This window comes from Cherax quadricarinatus, chromosome 64, assembly GCF_038502225.1.
Source record: "Cherax quadricarinatus isolate ZL_2023a chromosome 64, ASM3850222v1, whole genome shotgun sequence".
NCBI classification, from domain to species: domain Eukaryota; kingdom Metazoa; phylum Arthropoda; class Malacostraca; order Decapoda; family Parastacidae; genus Cherax; species Cherax quadricarinatus.
This window is the reverse complement of record NC_091355.1, coordinates 19,193,306-19,215,268: the sequence shown is the minus strand read 5'-3', so window position 1 is coordinate 19,215,268 and position 21,963 is coordinate 19,193,306. Positions and strand designations below refer to the sequence as shown.

Here is a 21,963-nt window from a genome sequence, read left to right as displayed (position 1 = left end):
TGGGAGGAGTGACAAAAAATCAAAGAGGCCTCACCGGATATCATAGCTTTCACAGAAACCAAACTCACAGGAATGATATGAGATACTATCTTTCCAATGGGATATCATATCCTGAGGAAAGACAGGGAGAGCAGAGGGGGTGGAGGAGTGGTTCTGCTCATCGAAAACCAATGAGATTTTGATGAGCCAAAGAGAGGAGAGAAACTACATAATAGGAACACTTCAGTCTGAAGGTCTCCAGGTGGTAACTGCAGTGAAGTATAACCCACCACAGAACAGCATGAGGCTAAGGCAAGAGTTTGATGAGATTAACAGAGCAATGGTTGACACTGGCTGAAGTGGCCAGAAGAGCTCGTGTGAGCAGGGTAAAGATGCTGATTGTGGGGGACTTCAATCACAGTGAAATTGACTGAGAACCTGGAGCCACATGGGGGCCCAGAAACTTGGAGGGCTAAGATGGAGGTGGTACTGGAAAACTTCATGTACCAACACTTAAGGAACACTACCAGAGAGATAGGAGAGAATGAACCAGCGATATTGGACCTAGTATTCACCTTGAGGATTGCAGATATTGAGGACATCACATATGAAAGACCCCGTGAGGCCAGTGACAATGTGGTTATGAGCATCGAATACATAGTAGAGTTACAAGTGGAGAGGGAAGCAGGAATGGGAGGACAAATGAAGGCAAACTACAAGACTGGGGACTACAAAGGCATGAAGAATTTCCTGCACAAGGTTCAGTCGACAGAGAACTGGCAGGGAAGTCAAACAATGAGAGGATGGAATATGTGAACTATATGCAGGGAAACTGAGGAAAGGTTTATACCCAGGGGTAACAGAAGTAACGAGAGAGCCAGGATGAACTCTTGGTTTAACCAAAGGTGTAGAGGCCAAAACCAAGTGTGCTAGAGACTGGAAGAAGTATAGAAGACAAAGGACTCAGGAGAATAAGCAGAGCAGTCGTAGAGCCGGAAATGAATATGCACAGGTAAGAAGAGAGGCCCAACGACAATACGAAAATGACAAAGCAGTGAAAGCCAAATCTGACCCGATGCTGTTGTCCAGCCACATCAGGAGGAAAACACCAGTCAAGGACCAGGTAATCAAGCAGAGGAAGGAGAGGAGACCACAAGAAACGACAGTGAAGTGAGAAGCTCAACATGAGTTTCAAAGAAGTGTTTACAGAGGGGACAGAAAGGACTCCAGAAAGACGGGGAGGTGGGGTACACTATCAAATGTTTGACAATACATACAACCAAGGAAGAAGTGAAGAGGCTGCTAAGCGAGCTAGATACCTTAAAGGCGATGAGGCCGGATAACATCTCTCCATTGGTCCTGAGAGAGTAGAGGCACTATGTGTACCACTAGCAACAATCTTCAACACATCGAAACAGGGAGACTACCTGAGGTATGGAAGACAGCAAATGTAGTCACAATTTTTAAAAATGAGACAGACACAAAGTATTAAACTACAGACCAGTGTCACTGACGTGTATAGAATGCAAAGTCATGGAGAAGATTATCAGAAGAATAGTGGTGGAGCACCTAGAAAAGAATGAGCTTATTAACTACAACCAGCATCGTTTCAGAGATGGGAAATCCTGTGTCACAAACCTACTGCAATTCTAGGACAGGGTGACAGCAGTATGACAAGAGAGGGATGGGTAGATTGCGTTTTCGTGGACTGTAAGAAGGCGTTTAGCGCGGTTCCATCCAAGAAGCCTGTGCTAAAGCTGGAGGACCAGGCAGGGATAACAGGCAAGATACTGCAATGGATCAGGGAATACCTGTCGGGAAGATAACAGCAAGTCAAGGTACGTGACGAGGTGTCGGAGTGGGCGCCTGTGACGAGCGGGGTTCCAGTGGTCAGTCCTAGGACTGGTGCTGTTTCTGGTATATGTGAAAGACATGACTGAAGGAATAGACTCAGATGTGTCCCTGTTTGCAGATGATATGAAGTTGATGAGAAGAATTCAATCGGACGAGGCACAGGCAGAACTACAAAGAGATCTGGAGAGGCTGCAGGCCTGGTCCAGAAACTGCCTCCTAGAGTTTATCTCCAAGTGCAAAGTCATGAAGACTGGGGAAGGGCAAAGAAGACCTCAGATGGAGTACAGTCTAGGGGGGCCAGAGACTACAAACCTCACTCACAGGAAAGGATCTAGGGGCGAGTATAGCACCGGGCACATCTCCTGCGGCGCACATCAACCAAATAACTGCTGCAGCATACGGGAATCTAGCAAACCTAGGAATAGCATTCCGACATTTCAATAAGGAATCGTTCATGTCCCTGTACACCGTGGTAAGGGAAATCGACCTGACGACACTGGAGGAGAGGAGAGATAGGGGGGATATGATAACGACATATAAAATACTGTGAGGAATCGACAAGATGGACAGAGACAGGATGTTCCAGAGATGGAACATAGTTACAAGGGGTAACAATTGGAAGTGACGTAGTGGAGGCAGGATCCATACATAGCTTTAAGAAGAGGTATGATAAAGTTCATGGAGCAGGAAGAGTGACCTAGTAGCGACCAGTGAAGAGGCGGGGCCAGGAGCTGTGGCTTGACCCCTGCAACCACAGCTAGGCTAGTACGACTAGGTGAGTAGCGGAAGCAGGATCCATTCATAGCTTTAAGAAGACGTATGAAGCTCGCGCAGGGAGAGGGTAATCTAGTAGCGATCAGGGAAAAGGAGGAGGCAATAGCTATGAATCGATCCCTGCAACTACAATTAACTGAGTAGATGAGTATACAACACACACACACACAAAATTATATATATATATATAGGGGTGTTAATGTTGCAGTTTAAAAACTGTAGTGTAAAGCACCCTTCTGGCAAGACAGTGATGGAGTGAATGATGGTGAAAGTTTTTCTTTTTCGGGCCACCCTGCCTTGGTGGGAATCTGAATATAATTTTTTTTTTAATTTTGCACCAATAGAATCTTAGAAAACTTACCTAACCTTATTATAACAAGAACATTTATTTTAGCCTAACCCAACTAAATATATTTTAAATACGTTTACAATAATTTAATACTAAAACACAATCAAATATATTTTTTTCGTTAGGTTCAGAATGATTTTGACGAAATTATTGCATATACAAATTTTCACTTGTCCTATATGGCAAGATGAGCGTTGCTATTTAAGCCAAGATCGCAAGTTCTGCCTATTCGGCACGACATATATTATATATATATATATATATATATATATATATATATATATATATATATATATATATATATATATATATATATATATATATATATATATATATATATATATATATAAGGCGCCAGGCTGACCATTTGCTCAAGGCAGATCAGTCCCAAATGCCAGAAAGATGAAAGCAGAGTATCAAAGCAGTAAAAGATAGCCAGCCCACAAACACTGACTATGTAGTAGTGACCTGACGAATATAACATTACTGACATGTCAGTTTTCAAAAATTCGGCCAGACTTCGATACAATATAAAAGACTAAGTTCTGAATATAGATATATCTGGCATAATTCCTTAATACTAAGAGAACGGGTCTACAGTTATCTCGTTTAAAACAAAAATGAGACTTCTATAGTTTATCCAAGGGAATAAAAGTCAATAGTTTGTCGAGGGAGACATCAATAGTTTATCTGTCCAACCCAATTCTTGAGCAGACGCCGGTCTAACACAAGAAAGTAGGAAAAAAGGCCTAATTTCTCGATAAGGAGCCATGACACTTAAGATAATCCAAAGGACTCGCATAGGAATCCAGCTTCAGCTTATACACAATAGCCTCAGTTATAAGTGACCAGAGTTTTGAATAATCCAAAAATTATATAATGAACGTTTATGTCTTATAATTACCGGTTCAAAATTATTTCTTTCCAGCCATGAGGTACAACTAGGACTCTGGCTTCCAGCCAGTTAACAGGATTGTTGCAAACTCAGGTGTGGTTGAATATCACATTTGATTCCTGAGCTGTTCATATCGAATATCGGTGTTGTGTTTACCTAACAATCTAGAGGTTTGCCAGTCTATCCAAAAGCCCATCTGCATATGTATCTATATTATATATGTGAATACATAAATATAAATATCATACATGCACAAATTGCTATACAAAAACTGTATAGTAGGGAAGTGCACAGTGCACACAGGTATATAAATTCATATGCACAAACATTCATTCATTTAAACATTTATTTTTAAATTTTGCTGGACTAGAGTTTTATGACCACCATCGAATATTCATTCTGCATGCACCGAGATAGAGTAAGCTGAGATTATAGACTATGGGGGACGCCTTTCTCGGATCGCGAAGCGACCGAAATATATCTAGTTAAAATCAAATTATAAATTCAGAATCTTTTTTTAACTTCAACTAATCTCTGATAATTGATTATAAATACTGTTGCTTTATTCTGAAATATAAATAATTTTATGATTTTTACAGTTTATTGCAGTTGCTAGCAACATGTTACTGTTATCGTAGCAGTGGCTACTATTATAATACCTGGGGAATGTAACAAGCTGCCTCCTTATCAGTTCACTTTCACACATTGCAGATCTCCCTTATGAATTTGTAAATTACAAAAAAAAATCATGTTTAGGCCTTTGAACCATTTAAATATTTATCTTTGCAGCGAATCTACAACAGAAAAAAATACGTATCTCTGTTTAGGCTTCCTTAAGAGTTCGGCAAATTCTACAAAATTTTCAACGCTGCCACTGAACACATCTTGTCTCCGGAACTCCTAATTATCATATAATAAATGGGAAAAACTAGAAGTTGGACTAATACAATTGTAGGTTTCATCTTCTGACTACTGGACTAATAACTATTATCTCACATAAAGATAACATCAGCAGCACAGACAGACGTCAGAAACATGCGAGTGCCATTCATGATCTTAGGTTAAAAAAATCATTAAAAATACACTTTTCCTCAAACTTATGCAACATACGGGAATCTTTATTGAAGAAACGTTTCGCAACACAGTGGCTTCATCAGTCCAATACCAAGCAGGAAGGTATAAGGAGAAGGAAGAGTTTGAGGTAATCAGTCCCTCAGCCTGCAATTCCAGGCTGAGGGACTGATTACAAATGGGAAATTTCACACACACACACACACACACATACCTTCTCCCTTCCCCCCCCCACATATATATATATATATATATATATATATATATATATATATATATATATATATATATGTCGTGCCGAATATGTAAAACTGGTCAATTAGCAAGAACTCATTTAAAATTAAGTCCTTTGTAAAATTTTCTCTTATACGTTTAAAGATATATTTTTTTCAGTAATGTTGATGTAAAAATTTATAATTTTGCACCAAAAGGAACTTAGAAAACTTACCTAACCTTATTATAACAAGCGCGATTTATTTTAGCCTAACCCAACTAAATATATTTTAGATTTGTTTACAGTAATTTAATACTAAACAAACACAGTGAAATATATTTTTTTAGTTAGGTTCAGAATGATTTTGGCGAAATTATTGCAAACACAAATTTTCACTTGTCCTATATGGCAAGATGAGCGTTGATATTTAAGCCAAGATCGCAAGTTCTGCCTATTCGGCACGACATATATATATATATATATATATATATATATTTTATATAACCGGACTCGAGTCCTGGAAATGGGAATTACAATGCCTGCGCTCTAAAGGAGGGGTTTGGGATATTGGCAGTTTGGAGGTATATATTGTGTATTTTTATACGTATATACGTCTAAACTGTTGTATTCTGGGCACCTCTGCAAAAACAGTGATTATGTGTAAGTGAGGTGAAAGTGTTGAATGATGAAGGTATTTTCTTTTTGGGGATTTTCTTTCTTTTTGGATCACCCTGCCTCGGTGGAAGACGGCCGACTTGTTGAAAAAATAAATTTTATATATATATATAATCTCGTGCCAAATAGGTATTTGGCTTAAATAGCAACGCTCTTCTTGCTGAATAAGGCAAGCAAAAATTTGTGTATGCAATAATTTCGCAAAAATCATTCTGAACCTAACGTAAAAAATATATCTCATTGTGTTTATTATAAAAATTACCTAAAATACATTTAGTTCGATTAAGCTAAATTAAATTGCGCTTGTTGTAAGGTTAGGTAAGTTTTCTAAGGTTCTTTTCGTACAAAATTATTAATTTTTAATTAACGAAAATGAAAAAAATATACATCTTTAAATTTATAGGAGAAAATTTTAGAATATACTTAATTTTAAATTAGTTCTTGCTAATTGAACAATTTTACCTATTCGGCACGACATTTTTTTTCAACAAGTCGGCCGTCTCCCACCGAGGCAGGGTGACCCAGAAAGAAAGAAAATCCCCAAAAAGAAAATACTTTCATTATTCAACACTCACCTCACACATAATCACTGTTTTAGCAGAGGTGCCCAGAATACAACAGTTCAGAAGTATATACTTATAAAGATACACAACATATCCCTCCAAACTGCCAATATCCCAAACCCCTCCTTTAGAGTGCAGGCATTGTACTTCCCATTTCTAGTATTCAAGTCCGGCTGTATAAAAATAACCAGTTTCCCTGAATACATTCACTAAATATTACCCTGCTCACTCTCCAACAACAGCTCGTCAGGTCCCTATGTTGACTTTCAACTTTCTACCTTTACACACCCTCCCAGACTCGTCAACTAACCTTTGCAACTTTTCTTTAGAATCTCCCATAAGCACAGCATCATCAGCAAAAAGCAACTGTCAACTCCCATTTTGTATTTGATTCCCCATAATTTAATCCCATCCCTCTCCCCAATACCCTAGCATTTACTTCTTTTACAACCCCATCTATAAATATACTGAACAACCATGGTGACATTACATATCCCTGTCTAAGACCTATGTTACCAGGAAGTAATCTCCCTCTCATCTACACACCCTTTCCAGCATTTAGTAACTTACCACCTATTCCATATACTTGCAACATCTGCCACATTGCTCCCCTATCCACTATCGTATGCCTTTTCTAAATCCATAAATGCAATGAAAACTTCCCTACCTTTATCTAAATACTGTTCACATATGTGCTTCAATGTAAACACTTGATCTACACATACCCTACCCACTCTGAAACCTCCCTGCTCATCTGCAATCCTACTCTCTGTCTTATCTCTAATTATTTCAATAATAACTACCACACACTTTTCCTGGTACACTCAGTAAACTTACTCCACTATAATTTTTACAATCTCTTTTGTCCCCCTTCCCTTTATATAGAGAAACTTTACAAGCTCTGCCAATCCCTAGGTACCTTCCCCTCTTTCATACATTTATTAAACAAAAATATCAATCACTCCAACACTATATTCCCCCTTGCTTTTAACATTTCTGTCATGATCCCATCAGTTCCAGCTGCTTTACCCCTTTTCATTCTATGTAATGCCTCACACACCTCCCTTACACTCACATCCTGCTCTTCTTCACTCCTAAAAGATGTTATACCTCCCTGATCAGTGCAGTGCATGAAACTACCGCTTCCCTTACTATGACATTTAAAAGTTCCTCAAAATATTCTAGCCATCTACGAAATTCCTCCAGTTACCCATCTACTAACTCCCCTACTCTGTTTTTAACTGACAAATCCATTCGTTCCCTAGGTTTTCTTAACTTGTTTAACTCACTCCAATTTTTTTTTTTATTTTCATCAAAATTTCTTGACAGTGCCTCTCTCACTATTAACTGCTCTGCTTTTGCACTCTCTCACCACTCTCTTCACCTTTCTTTTCCTCTTCATATACTCTGCTCTTCTTATAATGCTTCTGCTTTGTAAAAACCTCTCATAGGCTACCTTTTTCTCTCATCGCACCCTTTACTTCATCATTCCACCAATAGCTCCTCCTCCCTCCTGCACCCACCCTCCTATAGTCACAAACTTCTGCCCCACATTCTAATACTGCATTTTTAAAACTATTCCAACCCTCTTAACCCCACCCTCCCATCACTGCTCATACTTGCACCAGCCTAACTTTCTGCCAATAGTTGCTTATATCTCACCCTAACTTCCTCCTCCCTTAGTTTATACACTTTCACCCCTTACTTCTTGTTTCCATTTTCCTCTTGTCCGATCTACCTCTTACTCCGACTGTAGCTACAGCTAAATAATGATCTGATATATCAGTTGCCCCTCTATTAACATGTACATCCTGAAGCCTACCCATCAACCTTTTATCCACCAATACATAATCTAAAACTATTTTCATTACGTGCTATATCATACCTTGTGTACTTATCTTTTTCAGTAAATATGTATTACTTATTGCCAAACCTCTTTCTACACATAGCTCAATTAAAGGCTCCCCATTTTCATTTACCCCTGGCATCCCAAATTTACCTATTACTCCCTCCACAACATTTTTACCCACTTTAACATTGAAATCCCCAACCACAAGTACTCTCACACTTGTTCAAAACTCCCCATGCACTCAACATTTCCAGGTGCATAAATGCTTACTATAACCCACTTTTCACATTCAACCCTTATTTCACTCCACATAATCCTTGAATTTATACATTTACATTCCCTCTTTTCCTCCCATAACTTATCCTTAAACATTATTGCTACTCCTTTACACACACAGTACACTATACTCCTTTAGCTCTAACTACCTGAAACCCCTGACCTAATTCCATTTATTTTTCCCAATGAAACTCTCCCACCCCCTTCAGCTTTGTTTCACTAAAAGCCAGGACATCCAGCTTCTTCGCATTCAAAACATCCACAATCATCTCTTTTATCATTCGCACAACATCCACGCACATTCAAACATCCCACTTCGACGGTTTTCTGCTTTCTTTTTAGTAGGCTATACAGGAAAAGGGGTTACTAGCCCACTGTTCCCGGCATTTTAGTTGACTTGTACAACACGCATGGCTTACGGAGGAAAGATTCTTATTCCACTTCCCCATGGATATAAAAAAAAAAAACTCAGTGTATATACATAAATATGTACATGTATGTGTAGTGTGACCTAAGTGTAAGTAGAAGTAGCAAGACGTACCTGAAATCTTGCATGTTTATGAGACAGAAAAAAAGACACCAACAATCCTACCATCATGTAAAACAATTACAGGCTTTCGTTGTACACTCGCTTGGCAGGACGGTAGTACCTCCCTGGGCGGTTGCTGTCCACCAACCTACTTACATTATATATATATATATATATATATATATATATATATATATATATATATATTATATATATATATATTATATATATTATATATATATATATATATATATATATATATATATATATAATATATATAATATATATATATATATATATATATATATATTATATATAATATATATAATATATATATATATATATATATATATATATATATATATATATATATATATATATATATATATATATATATATATATATAATATTATTATTCAACAAACCGGCTATTTCCCTCCTACGCAGGCTAACCCAGAGAAAAAAGAAACTTTCACCTTCACTCACTCCACTGACAGATGGGCACCGATACTGCAGTTCAAAACTGCAAATATCTCCATCCCTCCTTCAGTGTGCAGGTTCTTCTTCACCGCCAAGACTAAAGTCTGACTAACCGGTTTCCCTGAATTCCTTCATGAATGTTGCCTTGCCCACACTCCAATAGCACGTCAATTCATTAAAGCCACTTACCTTCATTCACCCCTAACACACTCACAGGCTTGCTGGATATCTATGCCTTTCGCACACAAACTCATTTACCCCCTTCCTCCAACTTATCTCCTGGCAACTCCTACCTCCCCTACATATTTGTTCGTCTTCCAAGACATCGTATTTTGCTCCATACCCTCTGAATTCCCGAAAACCTCTATAACCCCTTTTTAGTTCTCTGGATATTAATTTTAGCAATCCCGCACCATACATTGTCTTCTTGCTGCAACATTCACAGCCCATGCTTCACACCCATATAAGAGCGTTTGTACCACTATACTCCATGGATAACGTTCTTAGTCTCCACAGATGCGCCAAATGCATCACTCGCCTTTTTTCCTTTGTCAAATCTATGGTTCACCCCGTTTTTAAACCCATCTACTGCTAAGACCACTCCCAAATATCTGAACACATTCACTTTGTCCATGTTTCCTCCCTCCCATATTACACATAATTTCATTTTTTTTTTCTGGTAAAAAGGCAAGGCAGCCTTTGACATGATGAATACTAAGAGGCAAGAAAGATATTTATACTAGACAAGAGAAGGTAAACAAAATACTGAAAGCCCATCATGGCTCCAACAGATCTATAAGGAGGCCAAAGTAGGTGCCAAGAGAATGTGTAGGAATTATATATGAGAGTTAAGCAAAGAAAACAACAAGACAACAATCAGAAAATGCACGAATACGATGGATATGATTAACAGATGAGAATTTGAAAACGCCACAGCAGTGAAGGCTAAAACAGAGTCAAAACTGCATCATAGCTACGACTACAATCAAGTGATCTGACTGAAGAAGGAAGGACAACTAGGGGAGGATGAGAGAATGGTTTACCAAGGCGAAACAGTTCAGAGGGGAATTCATTCAGAAACATGAAATAATGCCAGATAACAAGAGTAACGACAAATCAGTTCACATTAGAAAGAATATGCTCAATAAAGAAAGAGGGTACCTGAAAACATATCCATGAATATTATGGGAAGGAGTAAAATAGCTTTGTGAGCTTATGGTAATGATCTTCATCAAGTCGCAAGATACAGGACAATTATCAGAGCTGTATGTTGGTTAGTGTAATTCCAATGTTTGAGAAAGGGGCCACACAGAAGGCACTGACGTGCATCCTTCACAGACAAATGGAGATTGTCAGTTGGGTGACACTGGATCACCTCGAGAAGAAGAGCTTTGACTAAGAAAACGAACATGGATTCAGAGGTGACAGACCTTGTTTGATCAGTCTGCTGAAGTTTTATGATGAGTTTTAGAGATAAAGTAAGAAAGACTATGATGATCGGATATTTTCTTCCTGGATATCAAGAGACAGTTCGAGATTATTTTCCACAAAAGGCTGATCCATTATCTAGAACAGCAAACAGGGATACAAGGAGTAAGCCTAGAGTGAATCAAAGAGTCCCTGAAAGACAAAAAATAAATAGTGACAGTATGGGAGTGAAAGTCAAGTCGAATTAAGGTAAAAAGTGACGTCTCTCAAGCCAGTACTTTTTTGAAATGAGTAAATGAAAGTCAAGACGGGATGACTGGTATGCATCTTTCTTTCTAAATGTTAATATGCTGAGAAGTATGGGTTTCCACTTAAATTTAGAGTTATTAAAAGTGGTTTGAGGTGTTAAATTAAACAGACGGAAGTTCACGGAACTTGGTTAAAGAAGAGAAGATCAGAGATTGAACAAAGATTGGGAAGTATAAAACTACAAGTAGAGACGAAGGAAACATGATGTAGGAGTAAACTGTCATACGAACCTATGCCCAGAAAAGCCTATGGGAGGCTTGCAAATCACAAATTGTCTTCAGGAATATCAATAATCACAAAGTACGTCAGTAGCGATTTTACAAAATGCAGCATTTGTTAGTATTCCCTACATAATTAACCCGTAAACGGTCCAAACGTATATATACGTTTTTTCAACATTTGAAAGTATGTAAAAACAGTAAGTTTTTTTTTTTTACATTTGAAAATGTGTAAAAAAAACGTAGATCTGTTTTTGGAGCACTACACAAGTGAACGTAGATCTGCTTTTGGAGCACTACACAAGTGAACGTAGATCTGTTTTTGGAGCACTACACAAGTGAACGTAGATCTGCTTTTGGAGCACTACACAAGTGAACGTAGATCTGCTTTTGGAGCACTACACAAGTGAACGTAGATCTGCTTTTGGAGCACTACACAAGTGAACGTAGATCTGCTTTTGGAGCACTACACAAGTGAACGTAGATCTGCTTTTGGAGCACTACACAAGTGAACGTAGATCTGCTTTTGGAGCACTACACAAGTGAACGTAGATCTGCTTTTGGAGCACTACCCGTAATCTGTGAGCACGTGAGAGATCTGCTTTTGGAGCACTACCCAAGTGAACGTAGATCTGCTTTTGGAGCACTACACAAGTGAACGTAGATCTGCTTTTGGAGCACTACACAAGTGAACGTAGATCTGCTTTTGGAGCACTACACAAGTGAACGTAGATCTGCTTTTGGAGCACTACACAAGTGAACGTAGATCTGCTTTTGGAGCACTACACAAGTGAACGTAGATCTGCTTGGACCGTTTACGGGATAAGCATGCTAAGTATCTTGAAAAAGACTTCCAAGTAAATTAGCTCTATAGCTAAATAGGGAATTCCTTTAGTCTCACCTCACTTGGAGGTGAAACTAAAGAAAGTGAGCCTGACGCCTCGGGAAGAGACGATGACCTGAAAAAGAGAAGACGAATAACCAGGAAAAATTCATCTCTCTTTGGTAGATAAAAGGACAAGTACAACTAATGTCACATTTTATTGTGGCAACCTATCGCTCTACAGGAGCTTTATCAAGCCGTTGCCACAATAAAATGTCACATTAGCTGCACTTGTGTCCTTTTACCTAATATATTGTCGGTAATTCTACCAACATTAATACAATATCTGTTTCTGTATGAGAGGAAAAGTGACTGTTCTCTCTTCCTTAATCTGACAGTCACATCTTTATCGTTGGTGTACCACGTACAAGGCGACCTTATTACCATGTACACCAGTGGATTTAATTAATTACTATGTCCAGTAGGAATTTTTATTAACGCCAACACCACGAGACCTTATTAACTCAACACGTACGCGATAAAACTGTCAACATGTACACCAAGAGACGTACTGACACGGACTAGAGAAGACCTGATTATCTAAACTCATACACCACCTGAATAATACGTACGTCGGGAGACCTGAACAACACGCACATCAGAAGACCTGAAAACTGCGTGCACAAGGAGACCTAAACAATACATAGAACAAGAGATGTGAATAACACAAGGCGACGGCTGTACGTGCAACACTTGGGCGTCTTTATTTTGAAGAAGGTTGGAAAACAAGTGGCATCGTACAGGTCAGTGGTAGAGACAGTAGAAGATGAGGTAATCATTCCCAGAGCTGTGAAGGTGTTCGCCACGTTGGTCACCATATTCATCAAAAATAAGGTACTGAACACTTTCAGGGCTGAATCACTGATTGCTTCATCAATTACTGTCTAATTTCATCACCGTCAAGGAGGAGAAAATTATTTTCTCATCTTCTACCGTGTCCTGTTAGCTACCTCTATTTAATTGGGGGGAAAAAAACACTAGTTGGAGAAACTTCAGTATCAAGATACCCAGGTACTGCACCTATGTTTAATTCATTAACTTGTCGGTATTGTATACATTATTGTTCTGACACCAGCAGACAGCAACACACAGCAGAAGACGACAGTAGCAACACACACCAGAAGACGACAGTAGCAACACACACCAGAAGACGACAGTAGCAACACACACCAGAAGACGACAGTAGCAACACACACCAGAAGACGACAGTAGCAACACACACCAGAAGACGACAGTAGCAACACACACCAGAAGACGACAGTAGCAACACACACCAGAAGACGACAGTAGCAACACACACCAGAAGACGACAGTAGCAACACACACCAGGAGACGACAGCAACAACACACACCAGGAAACGACAGCTACAACACACACACACACACACCAGGAGACGACAGCAACAACACACACACACACACACCAGGAGACGACAGCAACAACACACGCACACACACACCAGGAGACGACATCAACAACACACACACACACACAGATACACACACACACACACACCAGGAGACGACAGCAACAACACACACACCAGGAGACGACAGCAACAACACACACACACCAGGAGACGACAGCAACAACACACACACACACACACACACACCAGGAGACGACAGCAACAACACACACACACACACACACCAGGAGACGACAGCAACAACACACACACCAGGAGACGACAGCAACAACACACACACACCAGGAGACGACAGCAACAACACACACACACACACACCAGGAGACGACAGCAACAACACACACACACACACACACACACCAGGAGACAACAGCAACAACACACACACACACCAGGAGACGACAGCAACAACACACACACACACCAGGAGACGACAGCAACAACACACACACACACCAGGAGACGACAGCAACAACACACACACACACCAGGAGACGACAGCAACAACACACACACACACCAGGAGACGACAGCAACAACACACACACACACCATGAGACGACAGCAACAACACACACACACACCAGGAGACGACAGCAACAACACACACACACACCATGAGACGACAGCAACAACACAAACACACACCAGGAGACGACAGCAACAACACACACACACACCAGGAGACGACAGCAACAACACACACACACACCAGGAGACGACAGCAACAACACACACACACACCAGGAGACGACAGCAACAACACACACACACACCAGGAGACGACAGCAACAACACACACACACACCAGGAGACGACAGCAACAACACACACACACCAGGAGACGACAGCAACAACACACACACCAGGAGACGACAGCAACAACACACACACACACCAGGAGACGACAGCAACAACACACACACACACCAGGAGACGACAGCAACAACACACACACACACACCAGGAGACGACAGCAACAACACACACACACACACACACACCAGGAGACGACAGCAACAACACACACACACACCAGGAGACGACAGCAACAACACACACACACACCAGGAGACGACAGCAACAACACACACACACACCAGGAGACGACAGCAACAACACACACACACACCAGGAGACGACAGCAACAACACACACACACACCAGGAGACGACAGCAACAACACACACACACACCAGGAGACGACAGCAACAACACACACACACACCACGAGACGACAGCAACAACACACACACACCAGGAGACGACAGCAACAACAAACACACACACATACACACACACACACACACCAGGAGACGACAGCAACAACACACACACCAGGAGACGACAGCAACAACACACACACACACACCAGGAGACGACAGCAACAACACACACACACACCAGGAGACGACAGCAACAACACACACACACACCAGGAGACGACAGCAACAACACACACACACACCAGGAGACGACAGCAACAACACACACACACACCAGGAGACGACAGCAACAACACACACACACCAGGAGACGACAGCAACAACACACACACACACACACATACACACACACACACACACCAGGAGACGACAGCAACAACACACACACACCAGGAGACGACAGCAACAACACACACACACACACACCAGGAGACGACAGCAACAACACACACACACACACACCAGGAGACGACAGCAACAACACACACACACACACACACACACCAGGAGACGACAGCAACAACACACACACACACACACACACACCAGGAGACGACAGCAACAACACACACACACACCAGGAGACGACAGCAACAACACACACACACACCAGGAGACGACAGCAACAACACACACACACCAGGAGACGACAGTAACAACACACACACACCAGGAGACGACAGTAACAACACACACCAGGAGACGACAGTAACAACACACACCAGGAGACGACAGTAACAACACACACCAGGAGACGACAGTAATAACACACACCAGGAGACGACAGTAACAACACACACCAGGAGACGACAGTAACAACACACACCAGGAGACGACAGTAACAACACACACCAGGAGACGACAGTAACAACACACACACCAGGAGACGACAGTAACAACACACACACCAGGAGACGACAGTAACAACACACACACCAGGAGACGACAGTAACAACACACACACCAGGAGACGACAGTAACAACACACACCAGGAGACGACAGTAACAACACACACCAGGAGACGACAGTAACAACACACACCAGAAGACAGTAGCAACACACACCAGAAGACAGTAGCAACACACACCAGAAGGCAGTAGCAACACACCAGAAGGCAGTAGCAACACCAGATGACCCGAACAACACTTACGCAAAGAGACCTGATCATTACTTACAAAAGAGACCTAAACATCAGGAAAGGAGACCTGAATAAGACCTACACTTGGAGACTTGAACAACACATGCATAAGTATACCTGATCTTCAAATACATCAGAAGACCTGGATAACGTGTCAGGAGACCTAAACATCACGTACACCAAGAGACCTGAAAAAAGCATGTACATAAGGAGACTTGAACATCATTTACACGAGGACACCTGATCATAACACATTCCAGGTGATTAAGCAACACGCACACCAGACCTGAGCCACATGTACACGTGAACGACATCTACACGAGATGTAACCAACATTTACACCATGAGATCTGAACCTTACGTACATAAGTAAAGCTAGACAACACTAACACCAGGGGACTCGAACAACATGTATACCAAACCTGAATATTACGTACAGCAGGAGACCTGATCAACACGTGCACATCACTGCCTTATTAAGTAATCTCACGAGACCTTATTTACACCCCCCTCCCCCAGAATATCACATTTATTTAATAAGACTGTACTACGGACTGCCATATTACGTACTAATGAAGGCTTCAGTTAATGTACGAACTAAAGTACTTTTAAATGTAGACAGTGTATGTATAATTAACTCAAAGACAGAAGATTAAGGTAAAGTGACATTGTAACCATTAGCAACACTCAAAAGAGAGAGACGTCTTGCTTATATAACAGTGACTCTTCGCAAGCATAACAAACGGGTACGATCCCCGGTACGGGTGGAAACGTTGGGCATATTTCCTTACACTTGCTGCCCCTGTTCACCTAGTAGTATGTACCTGGGTGTTAGCCTACTGGCGTGGGTGGCATCCTGGGGGGTGGTAGTATACCTTACATAGGGCTGGACTTTGAAATAAGCTGAATTATGATAACATTTCTTAGCCTGTAAAACTGATGTGTAAAGGAAAAAAAAAAAAGGCGCCTCGCCATTTGAGGAGAGTCCACACTCATTCTAACATGAATGAATAACAAGATGACAACAAAAGCGCATCATAATTCAGCATTAGGAAGCCAAATCTTCACAATTCAGCAATAAAGTGATATTCGAAATGTTCGCACTTTAACACTTTATGGTGGCCCGGTGGCTAAAGCTCCTGCTTCACACACGGAGGGCCCGGGTTCGATTCCCGGCGGGTGGAAACATTTCAACACGTTTCCTTACACCTATTGTCCTGTTCACCTAGCAGCAAATAGGTACCTGGGTGTTAGTCGACTGGTGTGGGTCGCATCCTGGGGGACAAGATTAAGGACCCCAATGGAAATAAGTTAGACAGTCCTCGATGACGCACTGACTTTCTTGGGTTATCCTGGGTGGCTAACCCTCCGGGGTTAAAAATCCGAACGAAATCTTATCTTATCTTAACAGCAACTACTTTATTTAATCCATGAAGTGTACCTCGGTGCTGATGAAGCGTTCTTATTCAAGTGAAATGCAATCGCTTTCCCTTGGGTTAAATTTTATTGCCTTTCTTTCCGCGGGTATTGTGTGGCATTTATCATATTACTCTTTATTATTTACCGTAGAATCTGTGGGTTTATTATAGTTATGACAAGTGGCGGTGTTTGTTATTGTATACCTGAATGGACAGCAACAACACACACACACCAGGAGACGACAGCAACAACACACACACACCAGGAGACGACAGCAACAACACACACACCAGGAGACGACAGCAACAACACACACACACCAGGAGACGACAGCAACAACACACACACACCAGGAGACGACAGCAACAACACACACACACACACACCAGGAGACGACAGCAACAACACACACACACCAGGAGACGACAGCAACAACACACACACACACACACCAGGAGACGACAGCAACAACACACACACACACACCAGGAGACGACAGCAACAACACACACACACACACACCAGGAGACGACAGCAACAACACACACACACACACCAGGAGACGACAGCAACAACACACACACACACACACCAGGACACGACAGCAACAACACACACACACACACCAGGAGACGACAGCAACAACACACACACACACACCAGGAGACGACAGCAACAACACACACACACACACACCAGGAGACGACAGCAACAACACACACACACACACCAGGAGACGACAGCAACAACACACACACACACACCAGGAGACGACAGCAACAACACACACACACACACCAGGAGACGACAGGAACAACACACGCAATTCACTGCGTTTTCCATCGTTTACGCAGGACTTACCTTGAGAGGAAAAGTGAAGGAAGGATTCTTAATTCTTTCATGAGATGAATAGTTTCTACATTAGTATTCAAAGTTAATCTGTGTTCATATGTTGGTCGAGTAAAGACGTTCAATTTATGACTGACTTAGTAACAAGGGTAGAGACAGTGTTCAGAACATGTTTTATTCTGACATCACTCTAAGCTGTACTGTCTCAAGTTAGGAAACTCAACACGGGGAGAAACGTTGTCAGAAAAAAACTATCCATACTGGGTCTCAATACCATACTTCTCGGTACCAGTTACGTATCAAACCACCTGATAACTATTTGTAAACGAGGGAAAAGTTGGGTATTTACCTTTCGCTGTGGTTGAGTTTATGTGCTGGAGACGAGCAGTGTTGAGAGCTGGAGACAGCGGAGATGCTGGAGCAGTTAGCAGTATCACAGGTTGGGTCGCGTGTGAGGAGAAGGAGAAGGAGAAACTAAGCGCACGGGGTAGTAGTCTCACTGTGTGGAGAGCGGGTGAAGGTGTGTGTGTGATGGCTAGCAGGGGCGGTGCTCCACTCAGAGACACACTCTACCTGGCCCACCACACCGCCCCGCGCCTGCTGCACCCTGCCTTCCCGCCCCCTGACGTCACTCACTCTCCACCAATCCTCGCCCACCTTACCACGGGGATGGGGCAACCCTGGACCTATCACGTGGCCCCATGATGAACCACTTACAGCAGGTGACCCATAACTTAGTTACATGATAAACCACTTACAGTAGGTGACCATAACTTAGTTACATAATGAACCACTTACAGCAGGTGACCCATAACTTAGTTATATAATGAACCACTTACAGCAGGTGGCCCATAACTTAGTTACATAATGAACCACTATAGCGGGTGATCAATCGCATGTTAGCATAATAAAACTGATCCAGCAGGTGACCAATCACATGTTAGCATAAAACTGATCCAGCAGGTGACCAATCACATGTTAGCATAAAACTGATCCAGCAGGTGACCAATCACATGTTAGCATAAAACTGATCCAGCAGGTGACCAATCACATATCAACATAATAAAACTGATCCAGCAGGTGACCAATCACATGCTAGCGTAATAAAACTGACCCAGCAGGTGACCAATCACATGCTAGCGTAATAAAACTGATCCAGTAGGTGACCAATCGCATATCAACATAATAAAACTGATCCAGCAGGTGACCAATCACATGCTAGCGTAATAAAACACGTCGATCAGGTGACCAATCAGATTCTGTGTGGGCAGTGACTGTCATCCATTTGTGATGAAGGAAAACTAAAACCCAAATATTCACTTATGAGATTAACAACTCAGATACCAACTAAAAAGTGCGGTTCATTTCGCTGAAATGAGATCTTGATCAAAGGAACTGCAGCTGTTCTCCCCTTCCTTGGATCAAACATGATTACCGCTCACTCCGCTTTTTTGTTTTGAAATGACTATATTGAGTTATCCAAGAAAGGTATCAACGTATTGAATGGCCAGTCTAAAGGAATAGTGCAGAGTGCGACAGAATATACAAATTCGGTTGAATATTAGCACTGAAGATATGAAGCAAATCAGAATCAAATGGAAACTATAATTCTGACATTTTCAATTAAAATGAGAGATTGGGATAAATACTGCACAAAACTAACTCCCACTATCCACTAAGAAACACCAACTCTGAAGCTAAGCTGAAGAGGCATTGTCTCGTTATCTCAGAGAGATCAAGATCCTAAAACACTTCAGCTCTAAGTTTGAAGCCGCTCGAAAGTTGCATTATCACGTTATCAGCGTGATGAGTTGAATTAATATTAAGAACATATCCAAGCAGTCAACCCCTAAGGGTTGAGTGCTTGGTTACAATAATTAATCAACCATCACGATGATAACGTGATTATGCAACTTTCGAGCGGCTTCAAACTTAGGATCTTGATCTCTCTGAGATAACAAGGACAGTCGGATGAGACACTCGCATATTATCACATGAAAACCAGTTTTTCCATTTTCCCATGAAAATGGGGACCTGCACCGACAAAAATTAAAGAAAACGTTTCCCTAGTATAGACCATTGTTTAAGATTTAAATATATAAATAAAGTATTGTAAATAAGTAAGCAATCAAATTTTATTTAGGCTCTGGTTACATTACATACAGTTTTTTTTACAGTGGTCATGGACACACAGATGTTATGGACATATGAAGGTGCATTATGCAGATTTAACCCAGAATAAGTCAATAAAGTCAAACACTGATTTATTTGTGATCAAAAAAGACTTTCTCTAGTTATTTTATTTGATGAAGTAGACACATCCTTTGGAGAAAACACATCAGAACTAAAATTTGAATCGATCACATGATGCATTCTTTAGTTTTTACAAGAAAATTTGAACGTACACAGAGAAAACCCAAATAAAGTTCCATTTATTTCATGAAATACGTAACCCGTTAAAGATTGATGCCGTTCAGAATGGTTTTAAATAAGAAAGAAGCACTAAACTCGTAGGGTGTCATGTAGCACCTGGGGAACGGTAGGTATTAAAAAACACAGGTGTAACTTGTGGTCTGCACACCTGGTTGTATCACGATTACCAAGGTTGAAATGAGGAACTAGCAAAAATCAGCAGTAAGTAAATACTTACATCTACATTTCCTTCACCAAAACAGCATGCAAGTATATATATATATATATATATATATATATATATATATATATATATATATATATATATATATATATATATATATATATATATATGACACATCGGCCGTTTCCCACCAAGCCAGGGTAGCCCGAAAAAGGAAAACTTTCACCATCATTCACTCCATCACCGTCTTGCCAGAGGCGTGCTTGCACTACAATTATAAAACTGAAATATTAACACCCCTCCCCCAGCGTGCAGACACCGTAATTACCACCTACGGGACTCCAGTCTAGCCTGCCAGTTTCCCTAAATCCCTTCATAAATGCTTCCTTGCTCACACTCGAACAGTACGTCAAGTCCTAAAAAATATTTGCCTGCATTCGTTCCTATCTAACACGCTCACGCATCCTTGCTGGAAGTACAAGCCGTTCGCACACAAAACCTCCTTCATCCCCTCCCTCCAACCTATCCTAGCCCGACCTCTACCACGCCTTCCCTCCATTGCATTTATACACTCTCGAAATCATTCTGTTTTGTTCCATTCTGGCTGACTGGCTGGCTGCCTTGGATTAACGTCTAGCGCAAGCTGGACGCCAATGTATTGGTTCAATGTGGTGAGAATGGTAAAGCACTGCATACCTTGTTCCAAGGTTCGTAGGTTCGAGTCTCCTTCGGCCAGAGATCAGTGTTTATATATATATATATATATATATATATATATATATATATATACATATATATATATATATATATATATATATATATATATATATAACAAGTTTTGCAAGCAAAATACACGGTGAGAACTATGGGCGACCAGACTTGACGTAAGTCTGACAATGTTGATTCTCAACTCTCTAACATCGCTTCACAACTCGGGTGATCTTCCAGGTGACTGACT

At 41.0% G+C, this 21,963-nt stretch overlaps 1 protein-coding gene across 1 annotated transcript in view; it reads right to left on the bottom strand.

Annotated features, from left to right (window-relative positions):
• Tk (Tachykinin) overlaps nucleotides 1–18,986 on the bottom strand; it is a 940,725-nt gene extending 921,739 nt beyond the window's left edge. The window contains exon 1 of the mRNA XM_070098804.1: nucleotides 18,759–18,986. The gene's annotated coding sequence lies outside the window, so the exon portion shown is untranslated. The remainder of the gene's footprint in view (nucleotides 1–18,758) is intronic.
• Nucleotides 18,987–21,963: the final 2,977 nt, after the last annotated feature.